This window comes from Chrysochloris asiatica, unplaced genomic scaffold, assembly GCF_000296735.1.
Source record: "Chrysochloris asiatica unplaced genomic scaffold, ChrAsi1.0 scaffold00032, whole genome shotgun sequence".
Taxonomy (NCBI): domain Eukaryota; kingdom Metazoa; phylum Chordata; class Mammalia; order Afrosoricida; family Chrysochloridae; genus Chrysochloris; species Chrysochloris asiatica.
The window spans coordinates 2,672,795-2,681,307 of NW_006408550.1; the positions used below are offsets into that span (position 1 = coordinate 2,672,795).

The following is an 8,513-nucleotide window of genomic DNA, read 5'->3' on the forward strand; positions in this document are numbered from 1 at the left end:
GTCCCTGCCCATTAAACCTCCTTGATCCAGGGACAGAAGTTGTGAAAACAGAAGAGTGACAGAGGAGCAACAGCAGCAGAACCAAGAGCCAGAGCACAAGCCAGAGAAGGAGGCTTTTCAGCCCATGGAGCAAGTAAAGCTGAGTGACCTTAGGAGAAAGTCTTGCTGGCAGAGTGGAATGCCTCCAGGCACTTAATTGAGTGAGCTAGATTTGCTGCCCCATGGAGCTAGAATCAAGTATCTTTAGACTGAGGCTTGGTGGAATGGTGTGTCCTGTAGGAAGTTATCAGAAGCCCTAAAAGAACTTTGTAACATTGCCTGAATAGGGTATAGGCCAGGCTTAAGACCAAGGACCTAGGGCTGAGGGCCAGAAAGTGGACTTCCTGTAGGTAGAGCTCAGAAGAGCCTATCCTAATCAAGCACTATGCTCTGAGCATTGCTGATCCTGTTAACTTCTCTAATAAACTCCATAGCTGTGTATATGGTGTTTGAGTTAGTTCTATGTGGCTATTGCAATGAACTATCGAACCTGTCTGAGTAGAGTGCTATAGAAGGAATAGTTGTTGCCAAATTTTTTGCATCACCTCATGAAACTTCATCAAACACATTTTGGGTGAAATATAAACATGTACCAAAAATGTTAGTTGCAAAATATGGATTGAGATTTTTAAAAATAACTCCTCAGAAATAGAAATAAAAGTACAAATGAAAATCAGTGGAGTTCAAAATTGATGTGTTGATAGATTCCTCTCATTGGTTCAATCAATGCATTTCTTTCCGGGGTGGGTATGTGAGTGTGTGTGTGTGTGGTAGGGAGTCTATTTTGTTGAAGCAGGGAGAAACACCTCTGGGTTAGGCCTTGTGAAAATAGGATACTTGGAATTGAACTTTCTTTATCAATGTAGAGTTATAAGCATTCAGACCATATGTGAAATAAGGACAAAGAATGCTTAACCTGTACCCAGACCAGCGAAACAGTCAAGAAACTTGTGAATTTCAGGAGTTAAGAGTGGAAAGAAGAGTTACGTGGTAAAAACAAGAAATTCCATAAATCCTGGGTAGTATTATGGCTGAATTTGAAAAAGAACCATGTGGAAGATAAAAAATTGAAAAATATATTCTGACTTAAATACTTCAATAGAGAGGTTAAGTATAGGGTGTAGGTTAGCATCGCTATATAGAAAAGAAAGTTTCAGAGTCTCTTATGACATCCATTTTTGTCATTTTCTTCTTTCTTGTCTTTTTAATGACCTTTTGCTTTCTTCCTGTATGATGTTCTTGATGTCATCCCTCAATTCGTGTGGCTTTTGGTTATCACTCTAATGCATAAAATCTGTTCTTGAGATGATCTCAAAATTCAGGTGGGATATATTCAAGGTCAAATTTTGGCTCCTGTGGACTTCTGTTAATTTCCTTCAGCTTCAGTCAGAACTTGCATATGAGCAACTGATTGTTTCATAGTCTGACCCTGGGCTTATTTTGGCTGATGATGCGGAACTTTCCCACCATCTCTTCCTACAGATGTAGGGATTAGATTTTTGTGTATCCCATCTGGCAAGATTCTTATGTCTTTTACGTTGTTTAAAAAAGGTATTTGCAATAAAGAAGTCATTGGTCTTGTAATATTTTATTATGTGATCTTCAGGACGGTTTCTATCACCAAGGCCATATTTTCCAACTACAGATCCTTCCTCTTTGCTTCCAACCTTTGCATTACAATTAGCAGTGGCTATCAATACATCTTGATTGATCAATTTCAGACTGAAGAAGTTGGTTTGTTGTTGTTAAGTGCCATCGAGTCTGTTGATCCGTAACAACCCTGTATAGAGTTTTTGAGGAGCAACTGGTGAGCTTGAACTGTATACCTTGTGTTTTAAACCAACTTTGCAGCCCATCACATTAACCCACAGTGCCACGCCAGGACTCTAAGAAGTTCTTCAATTTCGACATCACTGGCTTTAGTGGTTGATGCGTGAATTTGATAATAGTGATGTTAAGTGGTCTGTTTTATAGGTCTATGGATATTCTATCACAGACAACAGTATACTTCAAGATAGAACTTGAAATGTTCTTTCTAATGATGAAAGCTGTTTAACTATTTCAGGAGGTAGCATAAGATCAAGAGCCAATGAAGTAGTCCAAGAGGTACTGAAGGCATTGGAAAACAGCAAGGCTCCAGGAATATATGGAATACAAACTGAAATCTTTCAATAAATTGATGAAACAGTGCAGACACTCACTCATGTATGCCATGGATTTGGAACACAGCTAGCTGGTCAACTGATTGGAAGAGATCCATATTTGTGCTCATTCAAAAGAGAGGTGATCCAATGGAATGTGCAACCTATCAGACAATATTGTTAATGTCGCATACAAGTGAAATTTTTATAATTAAAAATAGTGGCAATGGTACATTGACAGGATATTGCCAGAGGTTCAAGTCAGATTCAGATGAGGACAATGAACAAGAGATATAATTGATGACATCAGGTGGATCTTGGCAGAAAGCAGAGAATACCAGAAAAACATTTACTTGTGCTTTATTGGCTATGCATAGGTTTTTGACTGTGTGGATCATGACAATCTATAGACCACATTGTGATGAATGAGTATTCTGGAACATGTAATTGAAATCATGAGGAACTTATACATAGACCGAAAGGCAGTTGTAATAGAAGAAGGGGACACTGAATGGCTTAAAATCAGGAAAGGTGTGCCCCAGCATTATATTCTTTCACCATATATATTCAATCTGTATGATGAGCAAATAATCTGAGAAGCTGGATTATATGAAGAAGATGTGGCATTAGGATTAGAAGAAGACTCATGAACAACCTACAATATGCAGATGATTCAACTTTGCTGAAAATGAAAATAACTTAACATACTTACTGAAGAAGATCAAAGACCACAGCCTTTGGTATGGTTACACTTCAGTGTAAAGGGAAATAAAAATCCTCACCATTAGAGCAATAATAATATCATGATAAATGGAGAAGTGTTTGTAGCTGTTGATGACTTCATTTTGCTTAGATCCACCATTAACACTCATGGAAACTGCAGTCAAGAAATCAAATGTTCTGAACAAGATGTCTTCAAAGTGTTCACAAGGAAAAATCTCATTTTGATAACTAAGATGTACCTGACCCAACCCATGATATTTTCAATAGCCTCATATGCATGTGAAAGTTGGACAATGAATAAGGAAGAGCCTAGAAGAATTAACACATTTGAATTACAGTGTTGATGTAGAATATGAAAAATACTATTGACTACCAGTATGAACAAATCTGTGTTGGAAAAAGTACAATCAGAGTGGAAATAGAAGAGAGACCAGTCCCAGGAGAAGCATATCTTGTTTGGTAAAATGAAAAAGAGGAAGAACCCCAACGAGATGGATAGGCCCAGTGGCAGTAGCATCTGGGCTCAAAACTGGACTGTGTTTCATTGTGTTATGCACTACTAGTTGGAACCAAATTTATGGCACCTAAAGGAGCTCTGGTAGCATAGTGGATACAAATTGGGCTGCGAACCTTAAGGTCAGCGGTTTGAAACAACCAGCCGCTCCACGGGAGAAAGATGAGGCTTTCTGCTCCCGTACAGATTTACAGCCTTGGAAACCCTGTACGGGGTCGCTATGGGTCGGAACCGACTCGACGGCACTTAACAACAGCAACAACAACAATCAATCAATCAATCAGAACGGAGTACAAAGAACTAAGGGCAGAAACTATGAGGCATGGCCAATGGAAAGAGACAATTCAACACGATTCTAAAAATAGAGAAAATGAGACAGAAAAAATTATTTGAAAATATAATAAAGATGATTTTTTTCACAATGAATGATACATAGGCATCCTTGATGGGAGAAAGACATAACAATCTGCTTCCGAAAGTCTTCAGACTTGAAGACCTTATGGGGCAATTTGTGATTCAAATCCAATTACAAGTGCCTTGGAAGACTTTCCTGAAGATCTGCTTTGGAAAGTTTACAGCCTTGAAACCCTATGGAGCAGTTCTACTTTACACACAATGGACTCCTCCTGAATAGGAACTGACGAAAAAGCAACTAACAATATATGCAACAATGACAAGAGGAAAAAAAGGAAAAGGTTGATTTTACCCACAGGATAAGTGCAGACAAAATGATTCCTAGAAACAACATAGTGAAAATAAAGTCCACAAAAGATCAATTCATATTTTAATGCTTTCTAAGAGGGGAGGGCATATGAAAATTATCTACATAAGAACAACAATCAGATTTTCACTGCTATCTATATCTGTTGCTATTAGAAAATAGTGAAATGATACTTTCAAAAATCTGAGAAAAAAAATGACTGTCAACCCATTTATATATTCAGAGAAATGTTTATTAAGAGTAAGGAGAAAATAAAGACTTTATAGATTTAAAAAAATAGGGATAGAAAGTTTACAATGCTCATATTTTATTAAAAAAATATTGAAAGATGCATACACTTAAAAGAACACTGAACACAGACAGGTGAGTGGGGAGCAAAAACAATGTTGACCAAATAAATTGGTAAATTTAAAGAAAACAGGAACCAGAAAACTATCTACAGTGGCATAAGAATGGTATACATGGATGCTGCAGAGTCCTTAATTCCTGAAACTATTGTCAAGGTGGATAGATAATAGTTGAAAAGAAATCTGAATATATTTATAATAGTTAAAATTAACTAATCTAAATATGGACTTCTGGTGTGGATATGTACCAGGCTGCAAACCAAAAGGTCAGTGGAAAGGGTCACTATGAATCAGAATCAACTCGATGTAACAACAACACTTAACAACAGCAGCAGTCTAAATATCCTTCATTGAGAATCAGATTACACAAATGAAATAGGTGAATACCAACATGGTTACATCTCAAAACTTATTATATAAGCCATATATAATAAGCAAATGCCTTATGTACTTAGCATTAAATAAACCTTTGAAACAATGCCAAGCTATACTACAAATTACCCGAACCGAAATTGAATCCATTGTCATTGACTTCAATTCTGACTCATAGAGATACAATGGTGGTGGTGGTTATGTGATGTGGAGTCAGTTCCGACTCATAGCAACCCTGCATACGGTTTCCAGCCTGTAAATCTTTATGGGAGCAGAAAGCCTCAGCTTTCTCCTGTGGAGCAGCTGGTAGTTTTGAACTGCTGTCCATGAGATTAGCAGCCCAATTCGTAACCACTACGCTACTAGAGCTCCTTTAGATATACTACTGTTGTTGTTAAGTGCCATCGAGTCAGTTCCGACCCAAAGCGACCCTGTCTAGGGTTTCCAAGGAGCAGCTGGTAAGCTTGAATCTGCAGTTCAAATGGCTTTGCAGTCTGGCGCATTAACCCACAACGCCATACAAGGACTCCTTAGAGATACTATGTTGTTAAGTGCCACCAAGTCGGTTCCGACCCATAGCGACCCTGAACAGGGTTTCTGAGGCTGTAAATCTTTACAGGAGCAGAAAGCCTCATCTTTCTCCTGTGGAGCAGCTGGTAGTTTTGAACTGCTGACTTTGAGGTTTGCAGTCCGATTCGTTACCACTATGCTACCGGAGAGGACAGAGTAAAAATTCCCCCAAAGATTTCCAAGACTGTATATCTTTATGGAAGCAGGCTACTTACATCTTTCTCTCCTGAGAAGCTGCTCAGTTCTAACTGCTGACATTTTGCTTAGCAGCTGAGTTCTTAACTACTTTCCTAACAGAACTCCACTATGTTGTTGTTAAGTGCTGTTAACTTGTTTCTGACTCATAGTGACCCTATGAACAAAAGAACGAAGCACTGCCTAGTCCTGCACCAATCTTTCAATGTTATATGCTTGAGCCCATTTCTGTTGCCACCGTGCCAACCCTTCTCCCTGGGGTTTTTCCTCTTTTTGGCTGATTCTATTTTATCAAGCATGATGTCCTTTTCCAGGAACTGGTCCCGCCTGATAGATAGCATGTCTAAATTATATGAGATGAAGTCTTGCCATCATGGCTTCTAAGGAACATTCAGCCTGTAATTACAATATAAATTTGTTTGTTCTTCTAACAGTCCATAGTACTTCCACGTTCAATGTTATTCTCTAACAGCATAGCTCAAATGCATCAAATCTTTTATGGTCTTCCTTATTAATCTCTATCATTACATATTCTACTTATTTTAAATACAGATTATATATTTTATTGAATAAATATGATGAAATAATAAAATCTTAGTGGGAGCAGTCATCAAATGCTTGACTGCTAACCCAAAGTTTGGACTCAAACCCACCTAGTGACTCCTTGGAAGAAAGACCTAAGAAGGAGTTCCACAAAATTACAATCTAGAAAGCTCTACAGGGCAGTTCTGCTCTGTTATGTAGGTTGCTATGAGTGGAAAATTAACTAGACAGCACCCAACCATGACAACATTTTATATACACTAGAACAAGAGAAATGCACTTACTTAATTCATGGTGATGGTTGCCACTGGAGGGGAGGAAGGTAAATGTAGAGATATGAGAGTTAACCTCAAGTTTATCTGCAATAAAACACCTCTTATATATAAAGAAAAAGACCTGAGTGAGAAAGGGCCAAGAGTGATTAAGTGATAAAGGGAATAATTCAGCCTGACCCTTGTCTTTGATAAAACACATTGTTTACCTTCTGATTGAAATCAGAGACTTGGCTTTGGAGCACTTACTGTTACTCTTTTGTTGTTGTCCTTGTTTGGTTTGTTTGGAAAAGCAGCAAATGTAGGTTGCTTATATAACCTGGATATCTAGCTTCCAAATTCAGTCTTCCGCAGCCACAGCAGTGCACACAGACACACATACACACACACACACACACAGAATGCAGAATAATGATTAAGTTGATGCTGTTGGAAATTAAACTGGTACAATTAAAAGGAGCCATGGTAAGAGCTGAGATATTATAGTGATGTCTCAGTGTGTTAAGATTTCCAATTTATATTTGCAGGTAAAAAGATGTAAAATGATATGCAACTTGGGAACCTGAAATATTTTAAGATCTATGGTTGCTTCAAACTAATGTTGTATTTTATTTGATTCACTATTTAGGGGAAAATAGAGAAAGTACCTACAGACAAATTTGATTTTGTGCATGTTGAAATCCTCGACAAACTATATACTATTTAGAATTTATTGATGTTATAAACTTTGCTTTTATGAAGTCAACTTTCAGCACTTAAACATTTAGATATGTGCTTGATGAGCTGAAGGATAATTTGCTTGAAGTATCTACTATCAGAATATTAGATTTTTCTCCTCTATATTTTGTAGGAAATGTGTGTTTTACACACAAAATTAATGAGAAGTTAGGCATATCATCTACACTTGGTCAAACATCTACCAAAAGGAATATAACAGAATTCTCCTTCCCATCTTGCAAGATGGTGGGTGAAAAAGCTGAGAAGCCAGCTACCAAGGAGAAGAAGCCCGAAGTCAAAAAAGCAGATGCCAATGACAAAGCTAAAAAGGCTAACCTCAAAGGCAAAAAACCCAAGCAGGGGAAGCTGCACTGCTGATGAAATCCTGTACTAGTCCAAGGAATTGGCAGGTATTCCCATCGGCCATGTATTCCAGAAAGGCCATGTAAACGAGGAAGTAGTCAGCTGCTAAATACCAGGTTGAAAAGAAGAAGAAGGAGAAGGTCCTTGCTACTGTCACAATGGCAGTTGGTGGTGACAAGAATGGTGGTACCGAGTGGCTAAGCTACGCAAAATGCCTAGGTATTACCCAACTGAAGATGTGCCTTGGAAGCTGTTGAGCCACAGCTATAATCAGAAGACTGCGATCCAGCATCACTCCTGGGACCATTCTGATCATCCTCACTGGGCACCATCGAGGCAAGAGTGTGATTTTCCCAAAGCAGCTGGCCAGTGCTTTGCTCCTTGTGACTGGACCTCTGTCCCTCAATCAAGTTCCTCTGTGTAGAACACATCAAAATTGATATCAGTGGTGTGAAAATCCCCAAGCATCTCACGAATGATTACTTCAAGAAGCTGCAGAAGCCCAGACACCAAAAAGGCGAGATCTTCGACACTGAGAAAGAGAAATAGGAGGTTACAGAGCAGCGCAAAGTGGATCAGAAAGCTGTGGACTCACAAATTATGCAAAAATCAAAGCCATTCCCCAGCTCCAAGGCTACCTGAATGCTGTATTTGCTCTGACAAATGGAATTTATCCTCACAAACTAGTATTCTAGATTTGTTGTTGCAAAGAGAAAACCTCATTAAATAATTGATTAAAATAAAAGGAATATGATACATGCCCTGCTCTCACAGAGGATTGTTGTAGGGTTCACATGTGATGATACTTTGAGAAAAAGTAGTGTTTCCATTATCAGTCGTCATCAAATCCTTGGTCTGTGTAGCCATACATTTAATTAAAACTAAAAACCAAACCTCTTCCATTTAGTCAATTCAGACTCAGCGCGATCCTATAGCGTATAGAGTTGCAAACGCTGTGAATCTTTACAGAAGCTGACTGCCATATCTTCTTCCCAT

At 38.4% G+C, this 8,513-nt stretch overlaps 1 pseudogene; it reads left to right on the plus strand.

Moving 5' to 3' along the window:
- Positions 1–7,397: 7,397 nt before the first annotated feature.
- On the plus strand, positions 7,398–8,212 carry LOC102841940 (annotated as a pseudogene).
- Positions 8,213–8,513: the final 301 nt, after the last annotated feature.